Genomic DNA, 22,185 nt, shown 5'->3' with positions numbered 1-22,185 from the left:
ATGCAAAGCTCTTGCGTTGATTTCCACACGCCCTTGAATGGACCATATATAAGTCAGGTGCACGCATATTTTTTTTGTTTTTTTCCCCCCTCTGCCAACAAGCTAATGGTAATTGATTTGATTGTCTGTGATTGATACAGCGTGTGTTTCTCCAAAACGCGCTGAAAAGCACAGAGTAGGAGTGTTTGCATCAACTGAAGGTGGCAGGATAGTGCGAGACAGCCACTTGGGCACTTGTTGTGCTCGATTTGGATGCGCTGTGTTCGGGTCTGTTCCCATGAGGTGACTGGAGAACATACGCACAAGGTCACAATGTTGGGAAGCCCTTGCAATGAGGTGTTTGGTTGTTTTTTTTTTTTTTTTGCTATCTGCGATTGCAAAACAGACGTGTCATGGGCACGGGAAGAATTAGAGAGCAGACAGTGGGTAATGACACAAGCCCCTTCTGCTATCATGATAAATAATAGCTTTTGATGTATCCAGGAGTCACCCACTATCACTTTCCTCTAAGGTTTTGAAATGAGGTTCAGGTCACTGACTAACACCTGATGCTGGAGGAGATTTGTCTCCTGGAAATCTGTGTGGATGACGCAGCCTCTTTATCATTATATACAGTTAAATTAAAAAGAAGCATTGATTATTTTAGGTCCACCACACCCAGTTTTATTAGGTTAGACATTATTTTAATGACTGATGTCCAGTGCATACTAATGCTTCCCTAAAATATTGAAATTCCCATAACTCTACTGTAAATACACTAGCAAAATAAGTAAGAACATTTCTGTCAGGGAGGTGATTTTCACAGTCAAAACACACATAGTAGATGATATATCCCTCAGAATAGCACAAAGATAATAATATCATGTTTCTTTTTACAATTTTTTTTCACATCTTTATGCTGGGAGAGGCTGTCTGCTCATTTTAACCAGCTGTAAGGATGCTGTTTTTGGTGAGGTGCTCCCCATGTGGTGAGTGGTGCCCTCTAAAGTGGCACGCTGCATCATATAAAATGTCTTACGACCTCATTGCCAGATATGAGTTCACCAGGGACAAAAGATGAGTCACCCTCCACGAGGAGAAATGATTTCATGATTACATGACAGATTTGGTCTGTGTGGTCTTTTTTTGTTGCTCATGTTTCAGAGAAACACATTTCCTTCCTATAGTTAAAACTTTAGGTTTTTCCAGACCTTCATCTCTACTTGAACTCAATCTTCACCAAAGTCCTCCAAATCAGAGTTGATGTCTCACTTAGACTGCCTTATGGGAAAAGTGCTTAAGTTTTGTCAGCTGTTACAGTCCGCAGGATAATTCATGTAACATCAAACTAGTTTTTTGAAGTGAAGAAATGTGACTGTGTCTATGTGTTTATGTTGCATCTGTCAGCCTGTAGGAGACAGGATGGTTGTCTATATGACTCTAAGCAAGAGAGAACTTTAAGAGAGAGTCATGCAAGTCAAACGTAAGGTTAAATATAACAACTGAGCCCCATCTGAGCTGCTTTATATAGAAAAATACTGATGTTTCAAATTTCGTACAAAATGTTCTTTTATTAGGAGACATTTTCAACAATTAGAATCTCTTTGAAAACAGATGGTTCTTTCTGCTTACAGGCTCTACACGGTGTCAGATTGAATCCAATCAATAACTCATGGTCATTAGGGGAAAGTTATAGTCCAGCCTCCAGCTTTAATTGTCACGTTACATTATCTGAGATAGTTGGTACAACACACTTTTCAGAAGAGATTGGTTTTTTTTTCTGGAGATACTTTCATGGAAAGCATGTCTGATTTATCTAAAATAAAAGTCACTGGTTTTTAATAGGACTTTACAGAGGAACATTTGTTTGCCTTGCAGCAAGTAAGCCATGGGTTCAAATACCAGCCAGGGGTCTTTCTGCATGCATGCTCTTCTGTGGATGTGTGAGTTGTCTCCAGGTGTCATGTTACTCAGGCTTTCACCCATTGTACAAAAATATGGCTGTTAATTTGTCTCCCTAAACTTCCTTGTGAATATGTGTCCATAGTTGTTTGTCTTGTATGTTCATGTGTTGCCCTGTGATGGACTGGTGACCTGTTCACCCTTGTCCAATGAATCCTAGAGATGGACACCGTACACCAGCATCCATGCAACAATAATGAATGGATGTTCAATGGTGTGGATCTGCAGATGTACAATGACACCAGAATAAACATCTCATCAGTTTTTGAATAATGGTTAGAGTTTAATAATATTGTAATCTGTCTGGGGTCTAGAAAATCTTTGTTCAGTTTGCAACAGACATGAAGTCACAGAAATACAGTTAAAAGTCAAGTTTAGAAGATCAGCACATCCCACCAAGAGTCAATCCGTCAGTAAAAAAAAGGTTTTATATCCATATGGATATAAAATTGCAGATACATTTCAGAAATATACTGTAAATTATTTATGTAAGTCTTAATCCTTTATTGGAGCCATCGTATTAAGAATTAGACTAATTACTTTATGTTTTTAATGCTTTAGCTCATAAAAATCAAACAAAAGGAAAGCATCACCTATTTATGTTTTACTTAATTTAATCTGAACTCAAGCTAAAGATAACATTGTTTAAATAGTATTGCTTTGCTTTCACATAATTTATCAATGTTGGTTTTTAAAAATAGTTTGTCATAGTTATTTGCCCTATGAACACAGGAGCAAGATTTATACTTACTGGCAGGGTGACATGAATACTGAATAACAAAAGTTGTAATTTGTTTGTTATCAATATAACTTTATTTTCAACTTATGAGACAAGAGGATTCAAAATGAAGGGCTCTTGAGATAAAAAATTTAAATAGTAAACGTAAAGAAAACTAAGAATCACATTTCTGTATTTGTTAGACATTTAAAATGTTTCACAAAAAACTAATTGTTTTAAATTATTCTTGATCAGTGTAGTATAACTAAGTTTGGATTTGACATTTAAAAGGACTGTAGTTTTCAAGAAGGCTCTGTCTAAGTGGTTGCAACAACAAAAGGAGCAGAAATATCACTTTTGTGTTTTTTCACAGATTCAGTTTGGGTTAGCAGATTTGAAACTGTCAGAGTAAAACTCTATTGTATAATCTTCTAGTTGATGCTTTAGTGGACTCGTTTTAACAATTAAAGGTTAAAAATAACTGTTTAAACTCAATGTACAACATTGCAGTTTTCTTGCCTGGAGAGAAAAACTTTAGCTGCAGCTTTTTTTTTTCAACACCTGTTGCTAACCCTGTTTCCAAAACACCCTTACCAGAGTTGCAGTGATTGGTGGTATTTTTCTTGGCCAAGCTGTGGTCCTTTGCATAAGTTGCTACAGAAAATATAGCCAATTATGTCTCCAAACATTTTGAGTTTCATGTCCTTTATCAATTATATGTAGCTGACTGACAAATTGTATGAACAAATACCTACAAGTCCAGCCAGACTTTTAAACTTTCTGCATGATTAGGTTGAATTATTTAAAGACTACAACAGGCAAAATGCATTATATGTATTTCTAATTAGTTGATAGAGCACTAAAGTGGAGATTCCCTAGCTGAAATCCATGTTTAACCGTAGATAAAAACACTTTAACTGTCTGTATTAGTTATTGAATGATGCGGCGTCATAAAGGAAACTTAATTTTGTTGAGATGCCAACAAAGTGGCAATTTAGGAATAATTTTTATTGTTATTATTCATGAAAACCCAAAGGACCAGTGGATGCATTTGTTTGCAAATGTCTGGCTCTGAATTTAATTAAAATGTTCTAGTCACTGCTATCACCGTCAGAAAAGGTTTGTGAATTTGTGACTTTTAAAAAGGAAGAGAGGCAAATATCTTAATATCTGGGAGGGCTTTTTCTCTGTTTTATTTTTGGTTTTGCACTGTTTGCTATTTATTGAAACAGTTGTGTGCGTATTATTTTATATTAAACTTAGCTTTTGTAGCAGCTGAGATAGAAAACAAAGATTTCCATACTTTTCAGAAAGAAAGGAAGAAAAACAACAAACAAAAAAGAAAAAGGCCTTCATGTGAACTCAACCTGTTACCTAAGGTGGAATCCTCCCTTAAAATGATTGGAATTATGTTGCCTATCTATAGTTGTACATGTGGGATCTTGAAACTAAGATCCCACGTGTTGCTAATCTTGTGTCTTTTCTCCCCTAAATTAAATTAGTTCTGTTAAACAATAACTAAAATGTATTAATTCATCTTATCTTTGACAATAAAAAATAGATAAAAAAATAATAATTATGGGTGTCATTTCTTGTTCTAGAGAGGGGGGTTTTCAGTTTTAATGTATATATAAAAATATCTAGAGTTTTGGATTCTTCAAAGAGCATTTGGACATCAGCCTTTTTCTGTACTATAGTTAGTTTGGTGGTGCTGGAGTATAGAAACTGTCCAGGTGTTAATGTCAGGTATAAAAGAATCCTTAAAGCACAGTGCAAAAGACACTAATTATGAAGCCGGCACATGAGCTGTCAAGAGATAACTGCCTAATATTAGCCACATTCAGATTCAGCTAGAAATGTGTAATTAATTTTAAAACTAATGGACTGGAATCTTATTTGTGGTTTAAGACAAACTGGGTGAGAGGGAAGTGAGACAGAGCAGTAATTACCAGAATTGGAAACAAAGGTATTTTTATACCCTGTTTAACTGTGAGCCATAGTGCTGGGATGCAAGCCACTCATATTTAGTTCCAGAGAAACAGATAGCTGGCGACTAGAGAGGAGAAATATTCCTCAGTTCAACTTTTCTATGCACATATTTATAATCAAAGATGAGCATGATAGAAGACCCCATCAAAATGGAGACTTACTTATAAGTCAAAGTGGCAGAGCCAAAGAAAACACACAATATATCATAGAGTGGGACTGAGGTTATCTTCTTTGTGGTGAAAAAGATTCAAAAAATGAATTCCTCAGTTTCATGACGCTGTCACATCAATTTTCACTTGAAGTGTGGAAGCTTAAAATGAAGGAAGAGAAACCAGACTTCATGGTGAAATACGCCATTAGGTTTCTTTGGCCTTTAGAAGCAAGTAAAATCCCCAAAATATGCCAAGCATTTGTTGCTACAATATTATTCAATTTTTGTTGTTAGTATACCTAATCGGAGATATTTTCACCAAAAATCTTCCTTGTCAAACATAAGGTTCCTATGCAGTCTGGAAAAACCTAAGAAAGTATGGAATGTTATTTGTACTTTGTTTCAAGTCTGGATTGATACGGAAGAAATATTGTAGTGACCCTTAATAGAGGAACCAATCTGGATGATTTGGTCTTCTACAGCTTCTTTATCTGCATACACTGCAAGAATAGATGCTTGCAAAGCTATGAGTTTAACTCAAGTCACCTTGACGAAGCTGTTTTTGCCACTGTTTCATCTGGCTTTGCTTGTGAATTAGAATTTGTGAACCTCGTTAAGCAAGCACAGACATATTTTACAGCTGTTCTGCTATTTTGACAAAACAACAACTGGCTTTTGTCACTAAACTAAATTTAAAGACTGATGCTTTAGCTAGCTGTGTTCACAGATTCTCTGGGAAACAGGAAAATGTATGTGAAAGCTCACACTGTCTTTTAGACGCTGTGAAGGCTGCCAGACAGCTCTCTTGCAGGTCTTGCAAGTTGGCAGCCCAACTGAGACTAGCAGAGACCGCTCTGCCCTGGTCTGTGAGACCTTTGCAGTGATGAGTCCAAGGCAGAGTGAAACCAGGGCAGCTTCGTGGGCAGCTTGCTGAAATACACTAAGCTGTTACCTTGGGCTTAATGGGTGAAAGTCAGTACCCCTCATTATCCATTTAATTGTATATGTTCTGTTCCTTTCAAGGCCCAGCAGCCACTTTTTTAAGGAAATGCAAAACTAGTTAAGTTCTTAGAGAGAAACCTTCTGACATCATGGTTGTACTCATGTTACAGATGATGTGGGGAGCTGCTTGTTACTGCAGAAAACATACATGTAGAATAGAGCTGTTGTATCATTACATGTGTGAAAAAACCCCATCAAGAACCATCAATTTGCTCATCCAAATAAATATTTGTTTAACTGCAATGTTTTTATGTATTATTTTATATTATCACTGCATGAGAATAAGCATTTACTCTCAGAATGTGCTCGATTTTATACTAATTTGCTTTTGTTTAGCATATTTTTGTTTTTGAGAACAACCAGGCAAGCAGCCAGTGATTTACACATTTAGAGTTTCCCTTAATCATGTATTTGTCATAGAGACAACATAGAAATAAATAGTTGTTCTTAGACCATCATGTAATTAAGAAGATGTTATTTGTTGGAGTGAGAGCACTGTTTAATTTAGAATTAAAAAAAAATATTAACATAGGTTGAGACTCAACAATCAGCATGGATTATTAGATAAAAGTAGACAGCGACATATGGTCATTAAAATCTAACCTGAGTTAAAAAGTCTGAATTCCTGCTTTACATACAAATAAAAATATGGTACCATCCCTTATCGGGTTGACAGCTGAGCAACAATAGGACATCAACAGGTCTGTAACCTTATTCAATCATAAAATGACTTCAGTGCTTCTTTATTTCACTTAATGAGCTCAATATGAAATAAGTAACAAAAATACACTAAAGATTTTAACCCGTTAAAAACATCACAGAAAAAAACCCATTACGTTTAGCCTTCCCACGGTCTTAAGAAACGGGGTCATTTAGATCCCAGAAGATTGTTACTCAGTGATTGATCCGGTGGGGTTGCACTAGCTTGTGCGTGCCTTTACAAGGTTTTTTTTGTGTGGTTTTGGAAATTGGTGGTCTGACCGGACAACCCCCCGCCCCCGTTTCCCCGCTGTCTGATCGTGACATTTTTCGTGCTCCGCCTTAGCGTCACATTAAGATCGAGTGAGAACAACCAGGCTCTTCTTAACCGGGTTAAGAGAAATCTTCTCCACCTATGCTGATCAGTGTGAACCTGACTTGTAACTAAAACCTTTTTCTTTTACAAAGATGACGTTTTACCACAAAAAAAACAAACAAACAAAAAAGAAACTAATCTTAAATGAATTTATCAGACAACAGTCTGTTGTAAATTACTCATGTTTGGCCTGCAGTTAGTGCCAGGAATGAACTGGATTGCAGGCACATCTATAAATAACTTGGCAAACCAAATGATATGCAACCATACTTTTTTGGTGACATCCAATAAAATAGTAAGCCCTTTTCTGTGCTGAGCTTCTATAATTAGTTTTAGTCTGTGTTTCAGTGCTTCTACATAACTGTGTTAGAACAGTTGGTCTGTGGTCACTGCAACATGCTAATTGTTCACCTTATCTAACTGACGTCTGTTGTTTTCGTTTGAGCCTTTTAACCTTGCTTTGATTTCACTTTGCACTTATTACAATTTATAGTGAAGATTTTGATGAGATAAACTAGTTGAAGTTGGCTAAAGAAATGTACCATTTCAGCAACAGTGTGGGCAGCAAATGTTACTGGCAGTACGGGGAGGAGGGCTGGTGGAGAAGACAGAAATAGATAATTGGAGACAGCGACCGAGAGGGAGGGCGGTAGCTTTTATTTTTTTTGACAATGTCTATGTTATGCCTCGTAGTAGTGGGTACTTTTGAGGAGGAAGCAAAAGACAGAAAGACACGTACACTGGGACTTTTAATAAGTGAACTCATTGAGGTAACACTGGTCTCCAGAGGGTGTGCACTGAGATGGTAAAGAGAAGAAATGCTGAGGGAAAAAAGTAAGGATCTAGAATGAGAAGCTTACTTATAGTAAAAAAAAGGAGATAAAAATGAGTTTGGCCTCTGAGCTGATTTGTTTTGGGAAATGCTGACTTAATTAGCAGGATTTTATTTAGGTATCTTGTCAAAGTCCTGCTTAAAATTGTATCTCTTGTGTTCTCAGTTAAAACAACTACAAAAAATCCTCATAACCACGAGAAGCTCATACAACAAAGATATCCAAGTGCCAGTGTTTTTGAAGTGCAACATAATATTCACCATTATGTTGTTTGGAAGGCATAATGTTCACTGCACAGCTGTAACCGGGTGATTGAGAGGATGGATATTCACTTTGTTACATTCTGCAGTTTGCGGCAATAGGTGATATTATTTTCAATATCAATTTGTAGTGGGAAAACACTTATTATGCTCTTTTCGTAAACTCCTGTGTTGTATTCTGGGAAGAAGAAATTGAAGGTCACTGAGATTAGATCTACCCTCCAGATTGCTTTCTGTATCATGTTCTCAGCTCAGTTCTTTATCTTGTTTTGACTTCTGTACAGGAAGAAAGTGTAGAAAACACAAAATGAGCTGTAGTTGTAAAACATTCCGTAAAAAAATCTGTTGTTTGGTTTTGGTTTGGCTAAAAAGCATATTAGACAAATGATGGTTGTTGTTAAGGTATGTCGATTCATGTTTCTTTGTAGAATGGAGGGTTTTTGAATATGAAGCACATGTTTAAAGCCTGTCTCTGTCCTGCAATGGACTGGCGACCTGTCCAGTGTGTACCCCGCCTCTCAGCTAAAGTCTCATTGATAAAGAATGTTTATGTTGAATGATTTATTTTTGGTGTAACTAAGTCATAAAGGTTAAAGCTAACAAGATGATTATAATTTTTTCTTCTCATGACAGTTTTCCCCTTCACAGCTTTGCCTTCATTTCTGACCTACAGGATTAATCTTCACAAGGAGAACATAAAAATGGTCAGCATACCATTAAAATATGTTTTATCTTCTGTTTATACTTTCATTTGATCACTACTTGAATAACTTTATGTTATTTAATTGGATGAAAGGTTATGTTATATATTTAAAAAATAGTATTTCTATAACAATAATAATAATGCAAATATGGAGAGTTCTTAGCTTTGGTATTGTATGGAAGAGGGGAAAATACACTAGAGGTACATATTCTTGTACATATGTTTATACATTTACTTAGTTAGGCAATAACTAAAACATACACCATAGACCAATTAGAAAACTATCCTCTTTTAAACACGGCACTTGAACCTAATATGACGACGTTCGGTTATTTACTTGAACTTTCTATTTAAGCATTAAAGATGGGCTGAAAATAAACAGAAAAAATGAATCTTGAAAAGTATTCAAATTTGAAGAAAAGAAAGTGTGGAGGAATCCTAATGAAAAAATGTAGATGCTTGGACATGATATTTCTCTCAGTTTGAAAGTGAGCATTTTGAGTATATTCTAGTAAGTATATAATGCTATATTCCCAGTTTTTGGAGGCTTTCTTTTGAGGAATTATTGCCGTTTGTCTTCTCTCTGTGAGGTCAGTTCAGCTCGGGTTTAGAGCAAAACATGAGGACCATTAGAAGGAAACGGTTAAAATGAGAGCACTTACTGCCACATGAATGGAAATGGTATCCATGCAGAAACCATGCTACCCTGGAAAGCATTGCACTAAAGTTCTTCAGTGTAGGTATTTAAATTGTCAAGAAAGATACAGAATAAAAGAACAGAGGTGATGTTTTACACTATTTGTTGTTTTATTAGCAAAATTTACTTAAATTAATAGAAAGCATTTTATCCACCATCTTTGATTTAGTTTTCCTCTGTAACTGAATAAAGTCATGTTTATTTCAAAAATAATTTTATTGCCTATATCGTCCATGATCGTCCTCGCAGGTCAACTATAGTTATCTATAATGAGTGGCATCACCATCTTCTTTATCAAAGGGCTTTTTGTTTGTACTGACTAAAATGGTCCTTATACATAATAAATCCTGTAAAAGGATGTAACACACATCTTTGAGAAACTTCGCCTTGTGTAAATTGTGCAAATGTGTCTACCCAAAATTATGTTAGAATTATTTTATAATTGGACTGAAACATAATCACCAGCTGCATTACACCTAATGACTGTTTTGTTTACTATAAACAAAGTCTCATATTCATAATCACACAAGAGTCAGTGGGAGCATATTGGGGTGTATTGAAGGCACACAAATTAGATATTATATTATATTATATTATATTATATTATATTATATTATATTATATTTTTGTAACATTTATACCCCGTAAGGTTTTCATATTTTAACACACTATAAAATTCCGATTTTCCTAAGTAAAATCAAGGTTAACCAATTCCCTTAGCCTAATTGGTTCACTTATTAATAATTTAATTTCAATATAAATCCAGCTGCTCTGTCAAGGTCTCAGAAGTTTAATAAAAACCAAGGAACATGCCCAACAGATCAGAAATAAACTTGTGGAGAGGTTTAAAGCTGAGTTAGGATGTAACCTAGTAAACCAAACTTTTCACAGAAATCTGTTCGGTAAATCGTACTACAATAATAGAAGCATGTCAGAACTGTAAACAAATACTAAAATAATACATTGCTAAAAGGCCAGGAAAGTAAGCATTTTTTATAGAAATAGACAAGAGGCTCATCTTTTGAGGAGATGCAGAGATTCACAGTTTCAGAGATTCACAGTTTCTAAAAATCTGACCTTTATGGAACACTTAAGACAGTCTCCCTTTTATGATCTTTGTTCAATTATTAAACGAAGGCCATAAAAAGTCTTGTTTGCAGTGAGACATGTTGAGGATACAGAAAGCACGTGGAAGAAGATGACCTAGTCAGATGAACAAACTAGATTTTTGATCTGCAGGCTCCCTAAGAAAGGATGAGGAAGGAAGGAGGAAGAGAGATCTGCCGATTGGAACAGTAGTGATTATTTTTAACCCTCTTTCACCGTTTTATGATGCTCTTAGTTTGAAGTGTGTGGCTTATTATGAATGGTTCTGCATTTAAATAGGCACTTTAGGAAGTTGTCATCATCTTGATAAAAAATAAACACCATGACTCAGTTATGTTTTCTAATGATGTAAACTGCTTGCTGGTCAAAGAGAAAAAGAAATACCAAATAAAAGTTTTACAGTTGAGGCATCATGTTTTGACATCATATGGTCAAAAAAAAAACCCTAAAACTTTGCAATGGAATATTTATGCATAATCTTTTAGTTGTGAAACTCCTGTGATGTGAGATCTTGGGTATTGTTTTTCCTTTTTCTTTCAGAATAATGATAGAAAATCCTGCAGGAAAAGTGATATTTTTTTCTGATCATTGCTGTTTCTTAATTTGTGAATATATTGACGTTCTCCTTGTAAGTGGAGTTGTTCAATGACTTACTTACAATGAACAGGTGAGCTATTTTACCTTCTAACACACTGAGAAACATTATGGTAAGACGTGTTTTATTTATAGTGACATGAAAGTCTGCGTTGACAAATATTTATTGAAAACTGTGTGTATGTAAACATACAAAGCCCCCATGATTATTGAAAACCACAGTAAATATGTTTTTAGAGGTTTTGAATAATTTGTTGCCATGTAGATTTGGTGACCCAAAAATGGCATTAATAGCTGCAGTTCTCTAGCACTGAATGTAGAAGATGTTTGTTTCCTCCTTTATTGTCCTCCTGACTGTGCATGCTAGGAATAACAACATTAGACGTAGTCTTGCTTGCTACAGTTCCAGTTGTATTAAATTGTATAGTTATTGATCTGACAGTCGACATGGGCTACATGGGTTAAATCTAATATCTCATAACCATTCCCTTACATACTGGACATAACATATTAGTTGGCTTGTATTTAAGTTACAAGCCAATTGATATATCTATATTATGTTCCACTGGATTTAAATGACAATGATAGATTATTGAAAATAAAGCATTTTTTAGGTTAGTGAATGTCTAAAACCAGGAACATACTGTATATCCATATTTGGCTGAAATTGGCAACAATACAAATCCACCTCTTAAAGTAAATTGTTTCCTGGAAGAAGGTAAAAATGACAATCTTTCACAATTAATTATTATATTTGACTACCAGATACCATTTATCTGGTAGTCAACAGGACATCTACCAGATTGCCATGGTAGATGTCAATCTGCCTGCCATCTACCATAGCCACACAACCTTTATGAGATTATTAGATTGATTGTGATTATATGTTGTGGCATAATGTAGTTTTGCTTTCAAAAGGTGGATGTTTCCCCTTACCATCGTTTTGTTACAGGAAAAGAAATGGCTCTCCTGGATTGGCTGCTTTCCAACCAATAATGTCATTGTGCCTTTGTATTTCATCTTCCCAAACTGCATTTTCTTTTGACTATTTCAGATGTGCTATATGAAAAAATCTGCATATAGGCAAATTTTTCTACTGAGAAATCTGTGAATATTAAACCGTGAAGAAGCGAGTGTCCACTATATTAGTGTGGTCTCAATTTGGAATGTCAATTTACTATGAATAAATGAGAGCGACCGCTAAGTGCAATGTTGAAATTGCATCTGTTGCTCATTAGGCCAGTATTGCAGTATATGAACCAATTTGTTATAAGTTGTGGTTTTTCATCGCCCACATCCTGCTGCCATTTGAATGGGAAGTTTGTCCAGAATAGAAAATCTCAAGCTTTTTGCTTGTGCTGGGACATGGCTGGGACAGGCAACTCTACCATTCACTTTTGGAGAATCACAAGCTTACTTCTTGCCAGATTATCCAACTGTAGGACATCCTTCATCCAGGCTTTCAGATTTTTGTTGACCTATTGATAAGTCCAGACCTGTGTGGAAACGACAAGTGTTAAAGCAGCGATCAGCTGATTGTTGCAGCATCCGAGGATATTGTTGATATTGTTCAAGGCTCCCGTTTCATCCCAGAGAGACTGTGTGTGACTGTGAAAGGCACTCAGGATGAGTAAGGTAGAGGGCTATTTGTGGTTTGTTCTACTGCCCAGAATGGATGCTTGAGTGAAGGAGCTCTGTTGCATCAGTTGTAAACATGCAACTTGGCTCTTCTTGAATAACCGAGTAGGGAAGGGAGGAAAGGAAGAAAAGGAAGAAAGGAAGAGGAGGGATGGAAGAAAGTTAGAAATAATCCCAGTACAAGGTGTATGCACCCCACCTCCACAGACCAAGCTGAACAGGATATTATAAGAGGAGGTATCAGCGGTCTGTCCAGGAACAGATGGTGAGACAGAGCTATACACAGACAGGATCTTCCTTCCAGTCCAGAACTGAAAGAGAAAAGAATCAGCATTCACATTCATAGACACACAAGAAACAGTGTTGGACTTATAAAGGTCTTTATGAGGAAGCATCAACGATTTGAAAAGCTGCCTGGTTGTCATTGACACACCCCCTTCTCTTCATTTCCTCTCTCCTCTGTTAAGTTTCCTCTCCTTTTTATTTCTCTATTTCTGTACCAACCCTCATCGTCTTCCAGGGCTGCACTTTATCCACACTCTGATACCAAAGTGAAAGGGTTACACATTTAAATACTAACAAAAATCTTTTGGATTTTAGAGCCAAAACATTAATGTTGGACTGAGAAAATATTTACCCAGATAGTGAAAAAGAAATGTCTTTAAAAAAGGTAATCCAAGAAGGCTCTTAGGGACTTTTTAATATACTACAAATGTTTAATTTACAGTCAATGTGATTTAAAATTTGCTTGATGTACATGAAAGATCCACACTAAGTGTCAGCCTGGGGTGGAGTTGGATGTCAGCTGGTGTTCAGGTTGCATGTGGAGTTGTAGGAGTCGTGGAGACCTGTAATTAATAGGATGGTTGAAGTCTGCAGAGCGAACTGCTGCAGGCCACCATTAGACATATACACTGATCACAAATTTAAATACACCACTCACACAATATCTCACAGGTAACAAAAACCTTTCTGAACATTTCCCATGTTCAGTTTTTTACTCCCAGTATCGTACAATGTCAAAATAAAAAGAAACAACAGGAAAAAACACTGATGTTCTCTCATCTAGGACAGGGTTACATAAGCACCTTAATGCCTTCCAAAAAAATAAACTGTTTCTAAAATAGAATAAAAATATATTATTTCCAACAGTTTGGAAATTTACGTGTAACACGTAAATGCATAAAACTGCATTGAGGACATTGAGGTACACAAAGAGAAAAGTAATAAAAATACCTAAAAAAGCTAATGTTAAATCTTATGTTTTATTATTTCCGTCCCTTTCTTATTGATCCTCCTCATCTATTCAAGATGTTAAAACATAAAACAAACCTAAAGACTGATTCAGAAGCTATTACTTTAGTGATCAATTTCTCCATTCCAGCCTTCAGCTGACAGAAACCCTTGGTTCTGAAGCTTTATGGTCTCCATTGGGTTTTTTCCCTTCCCTTTTGATGAGAAGAGAGGAATGTGTTGCCACATAGGGATGCTCGCCTTGGACTGAGTCAGCTGTAGCCTTTACCTGGCCATCTTGCTGCTGCTGTGTCCTTCTCATGGTAGTTGAGCAGCAGCTAAAGATGCACAGCAGTGTCATTCTCCTGGGGCAATGATGGCACAGAGGTGACTCACATTTAAAGAGCAGTCTAGACAGACTGTTGTACAGCCAGTGAATTATGTCAAGGCAGGTGACTCTCACGTGAACATTTTGAGGTTTCTTTGCAAATTTACTCCCTGGTTGGATACAATATTATATTAACACCCCTTTATGATTGCACAATAACTTTGCTATTTTATGTGCTACCATCAATAGTGTCATCTTTATTTTTTATCTTCTGTAATTTGGTGACTAAATTTTTAACTGTAAAAACAGCAGTAAAATATAGGGTGCTTTTAAAAGCTTGCTGAGACCTGCATTAACTCCCAATGCCCCCACCCCAACCCTCTGCCCCCATGTTTCCGCTTACAACTGAACGCCCACCACCTGCACACTTCCACTGATGACTTCAATTGCAATATTCTTGATATCAGATATCTGTTCAGTGCACTCTCCACAGGGGAATGAGGTTGGGGAGATATGAATGTGTGTGCTTGTGTACAGGTTAGCATAATGGAGCGCCCCCATCCTTTTGCAAATTAGACTGCTGTTGCATATGTCTGTTTGCAGGAACATGGAACCGTTTGCGCGAGCCAATTGTATCAATGTCAAGCGGATATTTTCCCACCCCTGCCTTCCTTTTCTCTCTCTGCGGTTCATATTCTGTTTTTGTTTTTCCCTGTGTGAGTCTGAAGTCGTAACACATTTAACTGTTTAAATTGTATTGATGGAAAGTGGCCAAGAATAGCAAGGACAGAGCTGGGAGGAAGATAGAGGGCAGGCCTCTACTGAGAAGTCTGGAGAGCCAAAAGCAAGGCCTTCGAAGGGGATTTTAAAAGTCGTTCCTTTATTCAGTAAACGATAATAGATAGAGATAGAGAAAACGAGCATTTTCACAACTGTAGTTTGTTAATATTGGTCAGTTGACGAGTTTTTAACTCTTAATTTTTATGGGTGGCTTGTTTACTTTTCATACATGCAAAAGTTGAAACAAACTGAAATCTGTCACATAAACCTCAGGAGAATATCTGTGTATTGGTAGGATGTGTTGTACATACAAGAAGCTGATTCTGGTTTGGAGCTAGAAAGAAAAAAAAAAGAGAACTGAATCATCTCTTTTAAGTTAGAATATCTGAGGAGTTCACCAAAGGATTTTTAGAAGGTGTCTTGAAAGGTGCATAGGGTTTTATGCTTCACTACTACTTATTGGCTGTGCTGACCACTGAGTTTGCTGTATCCATTCCTTGTAACGTCCTATATTTCTATTTCACAGTGGGCTAGAATAGGGGTGTTAAAATACGTACCACAGTGGCGCAAACGAGGCAGAAATTCAGGTAAATAATATTAAGCATAGAAAAACATCTGAAATCAGTTGTCTGTGTATGTTTGCATATAAAACAGTATAGGTGAATACCTAAAGATATAGAAATGAAAGGCGGAGAAAGATATTCTTGACGAACATCATTTAAGCTGGTGTTTCAAAATGACCTTGGCTAAGGAGGCTTTATTAATCAGCAATTCTGTTTATTCTATGCTCTACACTTTCCCATGCGTTTCTGCATCTTACATCATTCATTTGGATCTCTGATTGACTTTAATTTTGTGTTCAGTTACAGTAGTGCTTATTTTTTACCGAGGAGAAACTTGAGGTGTTGCCTAAAATGGCTATGACAAATTCTGACAGTCACCTTGGAAGTCCATAGAATCAGGAAAAATCTAATTTTACTGTTGGAATAACCTGATCATTCAGTATACTCAGGTGATCAGCTGATAACATTTTTTCTGTGCACTTAACTCTGCTCAACTCTGACCTAACCAAATGTAGCAACCTCAGATCATTGCACAGCCCCCACAGGTTTGTATTGGACAAAACAAGGCAAGTTGGATGCATCACTTTATGCATCTCCTTTCTTATCCTAATCGATATGCCTGTCACTCTGGAACAGAGTAAATCCTTTTCATTTTTAACCCAATCTTTGTATTTACCAGCTTCTTAGATGTTTTCTTTTGTTGGAAGTATGCCAATAATTTGACCCTGCTTAAGCAGTTTAATATATTTTTCATGACCTCTGTATATGTCTTGTAGTTGTTTCACAAATGAAACCATACTAACTGGATCAGTTAGGGTAAATAATATTTTTCCAGCTAAAACGTAATCATCCATGCAGTTATCCAGTGGAGGCTCCTGTACCTGTTTGCTTTGGTACCAGACCCAGAAGTGCCTCCATTAGAACAGGCACTACATTTTATTCTAAGATTGTTTTACTCTTTTATTTTCTAGCTCTTTATTCTCATTGGTAAATGATTTGCAATATCCGTTTATTGTAAAGGTGATTTAATACTGCCACATATATAAATCTGTATCCTTTAAGAACTTCACATATTTCATTGATTTTTTAAACCTATGTTGTTTGCAGTGGTGAATATTTTCATGGGCTCTGTTTTCTTATTTATCATGATGCAATACTGCAGATGTTGGTGTGCAACCTGTAGATCATTTGAACTCTTTGAAGAAGAAATGTAAACAGAACTAGGATATAGAGAGGACGACGTGTCTCCCTGCTGTGCTACTTTAGGGTCCAAGCCACACACAGGGGAGAAAATATTCAAAGATTTAAAGAAGGTACTTAACATGTAAACAGTTTTAGTTTTTTGCAATAATCTACAGCCTTTAAATGCTTGTGTAATCCGGAAAGTATGTGACAGTTAGATGGATGACCATGCTTCTAAAAACACTTTAGACAATGAACAAAAATATACTTTTAGTGTTATAGATAGGGTTGTAGCAGGATGTGTAAAGACAGCTAAGCACAACATTATCAGTAAAATTATCTTACTCTATATGAGTTTTAAAAGATTACACAAGACTTTTTTTTATCCTGCAATGTAATTTTAAAACAGCAAAACTTTCTCATGTTTTCATTCTATATCTAGTTCTAGGTAATAATTTTCATCATGTCACTTCTTTTTACTTACCCTCTCTTTATTTCTCAAAATCTCTCCGGGCTGTTGGGTGAGTCACCTTGCATGTCTCAGTGATGCTACACATCCACAGGCACACACATGCCTAGCATGCTAAAATAAATTTGGTAAACAGGGTAGATATATTTATTGTGATGGAAACAAGTTTTAATAAGATGAAAGGAAACTATCCACGATATATAAAAGTGTAGCCATTTAGCAAGAACATCCTAATGTCTCCACAGAAAAAGCTGCTCACTCTGTTAGTTTGCAGGTTTTCATTTAGAATGCTGGTATTTTGTTATTATTAAAGACATTTAAATCTAACCTCAAGTATATAAAATCCCTAAATTTGTAACATTATTTACAAGTACAGTTAAAAAATCTTAATATTGTGAAAGCAAAACTCATATAGATTTATTATATATATAACTTTTATTTATGGTAATTTTGATGATTGTGGCTTACAGATAATGAAAAGATATTGCAATTCAGTGTCTTACAAAATTTAAATAGTGTGAAAAAGTTACATAATGGAAACTCATGATGTCACTTCCTAATCAGCTGATTAACTCAAAACACCTGCAAAGTATCTGGGTCAGTAAGTGACACAATCATGGAGAAGATTGGTGACTGGACAGATGTTCAGAAAACAGTCATCAAAACCCTTCACAGAGAGGACAAGCCATAAAAGATCATTGTCAAAGAAGCTGGTTGTTCACAGCACGCTAAATCTAAATGTATTCATAGAAAGTTGAGCGTAAGGGAAAAAGCGTAGCAGGAAGAAATTCACCAGGAACAGGGATAACTGCAACCTCGAGAAGATTGAGCAAAGCCCATTTAAGGATTTTAGGAGCTTCACAAGGAGCAGACTGAGGCTGCAGTCAACTCATCAAAAGCCATCACGCACAGACAAATCCTACACATGGATTACAGATGTTGAATTCCTCAGGTTAAGCCACTCCCGAAACAGAGACGACATCAAAAGTGTCACACTTTAACTGAGAAGAAAAAGAACTGGTCAGTTGTTCAGTGGTCCAGAACACACTTTTCAGATGAAAGCAAAGTTTGCATTTCATTCAAGGCCCCTGTGTATAGAGCAGGGGTGTCAAACTCCAGTCCCGGAGGGCCGCAGTCCTGCAACTTTTAGATCTGCCTCTGCTGCACCACACCTGAATAGAATAATTAGGTCATTAGCAAGGCTCTGGAGAACTGATCTACACAAGGAGGAGGTAATCAAGCCATTTCATTCCAGTGTTTTGTACCTGTGGCACATCTAAAAACTGTAGGACAGCGGCCCTTGAGGACTGGAATTTGAGACCCTGGTATAGAGGAAGAGTGGAGAGGCACAGAATCCATGTTCTTAGACGTCCAGTAAAAGGCTTCCACGGTAAGCAATGGTTTTTGCATGATATTCTAATTTTTGTATCTGCGGTTGTATATATATGATGCCCAAGCTGAATATTTTGTGAAAAGTAATAGAGTAAAATCCCTAAATATTTACAGAATCCATAAAACCCTAAAAATAAAGATGGCTGTGGTATTTATTTGCTTCAGAAGTTTGAATTTCAATCTGAGAATATCATCAGAAACTTGTCTTAGCAGTTGTCAGCTAGACATCCAATGGGATTTTCAGTTCTGTTCAGTGAGCAGATAGATTTCTGCTCACTGAACAGAAATAGCATACGATCCTAAAAGTGTGTTGGACAAATCTGGACATTGGATGGATGAATGTAAAGATAATTTTAACCATAAAAGAAAAGGGGGATCTCCTGAATTATGTTTTTAGCACAATGTAACATGTTGAGGTTGGGTGGGTGAGAGTGAGGGTTCGGGAAGATTGTCAACAGGAGTGCACCAATTCATCTTTGGAAGGAATAAAAGTCCAGTAATGATCATATTTATTTCACCCCATGATTTCTAATTAAACATTAAAACATCCTCTAAAAACCTTTCTCCATCTGACTAAATGAAAATGAGCATGCCTTCATTCTTTATGGCATATTTAAACCAAGGTTAAAAAAGGTTTAGTAAAACTGTCCAACACATGAATAAAAAGGTTAATAAAAATGCTTAAAAAATATTTATGGCATTTTACCTGTATGATTTAATTGGTTTCCCTCAAGAATTTTACCAAAATTCACACGGCATAACATTTCCACTTATGTGTCAATAGATGCAACAGCTGATTCTACTTTACTACTCTTATTTTGGAGGTTGTGTCTTAATAAATCTATTTAGACACCCTCCCACTCCCACTTTACCATCATATATCTGGCTGAGGCTAAGGGTGTGCTTAAATCCTTACTGACATCTGTGGCCCCAAAGAACAGAGAAGGACACAGAAATCCAGCAGCTTCATGTGCTTAATGGTAAGGTGCATTAGGTTATTGCTGTCATGCCCCCTGGCTGTTGCGAAGAAGAGCTCAATGAGAAAGGCTGAACTTCTCTTATGAATTAGAAATGACATATTAGAGAGTACATTAAATTAGTCATGACAAAGGATTCATGCTCGAGTCCAATATTAAAACACTCTACCTCTAATAATGACTAATTATTCCGGGAGCCTTGTGCCTGATTTTATAAATGCACATTAAGAATTAGACACAGTATTACCTTGCTCTTTAACAGTTGAGGATTTGTAAAACAATACATGTTTTTGAGGAGACACGACGATAAGTTAACCCAGAATATTCTAATGTTGCCATTTTCTTACAAAAACCCATATTAGCATCATCATTTAAATAATTATAATGCATCAAATAATTTATGAGTAAAATCAGACAGAACGTCCCCCAAGAAACAACATATTAAGGGTATGATGTGAATGAAGGACCATTTTCTGCTCTTCCCTAGGAAAAAATGGCCATCACTAAGACACTTACAACATTTTATAATTACCAGGCTGCAAGAAATTGGGTCAGGGCCGGGAGGTGAGGAATGGAAATCTTGCTCCAGCATCAGCATGTCTGTCTACTGCAAGTTTTATACCCCCTGATCCCCTGATCTACATAGATTTGCAACTATTTTCTTCTTGTTTGGTTCACTTTTTTTGCCTTCCCCTCAATATGCCACATGTAAGACCTGTTTCATAAAGATGTGGATACATATCTTTATGCAGCCATGATCTTAGTGTATATATATATATATATATCTCATGGCTGCATAAAGATATGTATCCACATCTTTATGAAACAGGTCTTACATGTGGCATGTGGTTTTATTTTGTAAAACAAAATAAAACAAAATAAATGAGGAAGAGATACAAAATACAACTTTGCAAGTACACCTGTGAGGGAATGCAGTGTCCCTTTTTGTGAAAGCCACAATGATCCACTTCTGAAAGTAAATCTGTTGGGTTTCTCATTAACACTAAGACAGGAATAGCGATTGCTGCTGGACAGGACACGTCAAAATAACAAATAAAAAAAAGAAAGAAGGATTAAAGGTTCAGTGGATTTTTCCCAATCCTTGATTTGTGATTTGGCATTTAACCCATCTAAGAATTTTTTTAATGGAAATTAACCTTGAAATATTTGCCTAAAATCTGCTTATTCACTGATATTTTTTAAATGATCTTTTGGCTTTTGCAAAGCAGCCAATATAGGAGTGCCATTTGTTTTCAGTGGCACTGATTAACTGCACCCCCAAAAGAGGAGATAAGGAAGACTCTAGATATTAGCTTCTGTAGTAATAAAAAATACTGTTTCCACTGTGGGTATTTATGCATATTAAGGTATATTTGGTGTTTGAACTATAAAAATAGGCAGTTTTGAGCAATTTTAAAAGGAGGTCTCAAATATTTGCAAATTTTAGTTGGTCACGTGTGGCTGTGAAAATCAGGTTCCCACTGTAGTTCAGTTTATTTTTTCTTAATTATATAAATATTTGAAAATATAACAGGCTTTTATAGAAACAACATTAAAGTGAAAACTGCACTAGAGGTGTTTTTCTGTTGATAAAGCCCTACAGAAAATTCAAGTCACATATTTTTTACTCAGATACATTTATGCAAGATTCCAATCCCTAGATTTATTATCTTTAACAAAGTGCTCTCAAGGCCCTTAAAAAAATAAAATACCACTATTTGACACAAAAAGAAAAGTTTTTCAGTTCCAATAAAATTTTATGTTTTTTTTCACCTTGTATTGATGTGTCACTCCACCACAGATATTCTCCAGATTTAGAATTTTAATGCGACTCTGTGGTAACAAACATTCATGCATTTATTTTCAAAAGCAGTGTTTCATGTACTTTTGCTCCTGTCGACATTTTTCAGATATCATCATGTCTGTCTTAGGCACCAGCAAGTTTTCATTTATCAGCTTTGTCATAGTTTTTAATAGCAATTTTCTGCTGCAGAAAAATGAAACTCAGTTGATTTTGGAGTCGCACCAAAAAGATACAATCACAAACCATGATCTCTAATTTGAAAAACTTACTGTTTATGTCACAGAAATATATGATCTCACTGGCTGCACAGTCACCAGCAAACAAGATTTAAAAGATTAAAGTGTAAAACTGGCATGACATGAGACTCTCAAGGTCTAGCTGTCAATAGGGTTGGTGTCGCCCTCCATTGCAAAGTAATGTATCAAGCTGGTGTGAAGCAATTCTGAGCTCCTAAATGTGAGATTTAATTTAGTAAGCTAAACCCATAGGGGTCAGTACGGCAGTTCTTTCTCTTCTTTTAAGATCTAGTGAGGAGGGAAACTATCCGGACTGCCTTTCCTTTTCAGGAGTGCATTGTTAAAATACTTGCTCAAGTCTGTTCCACAATGCATTTGGCAAAAGACAAGAAAACACCTTTAAAAAACTGCCACAAAACAGCATATATATCGCATACATACAGTATCTAGCATAAAAAATTGTTAAATACAAAAACACCAGAGTTAGACATACCACACCCTAATAAATTAGAT

The 22,185-nt window shown here is 36.1% G+C and overlaps 1 protein-coding gene across 3 annotated transcripts in view; it reads left to right on the top strand.

The window, feature by feature from the left end:
* The window catches only part of syt7b (synaptotagmin VIIb), a 112,000-nt gene that overhangs the window by 2,355 nt on the left and 87,460 nt on the right, over positions 1-22,185 (top strand). The window lies entirely within an intron of this gene.

Source organism: Xiphophorus couchianus, chromosome 4, assembly GCF_001444195.1.
Source record: "Xiphophorus couchianus chromosome 4, X_couchianus-1.0, whole genome shotgun sequence".
Taxonomy (NCBI): domain Eukaryota; kingdom Metazoa; phylum Chordata; class Actinopteri; order Cyprinodontiformes; family Poeciliidae; genus Xiphophorus; species Xiphophorus couchianus.
This window is presented reverse-complemented; position numbering and strand designations above follow the sequence as displayed.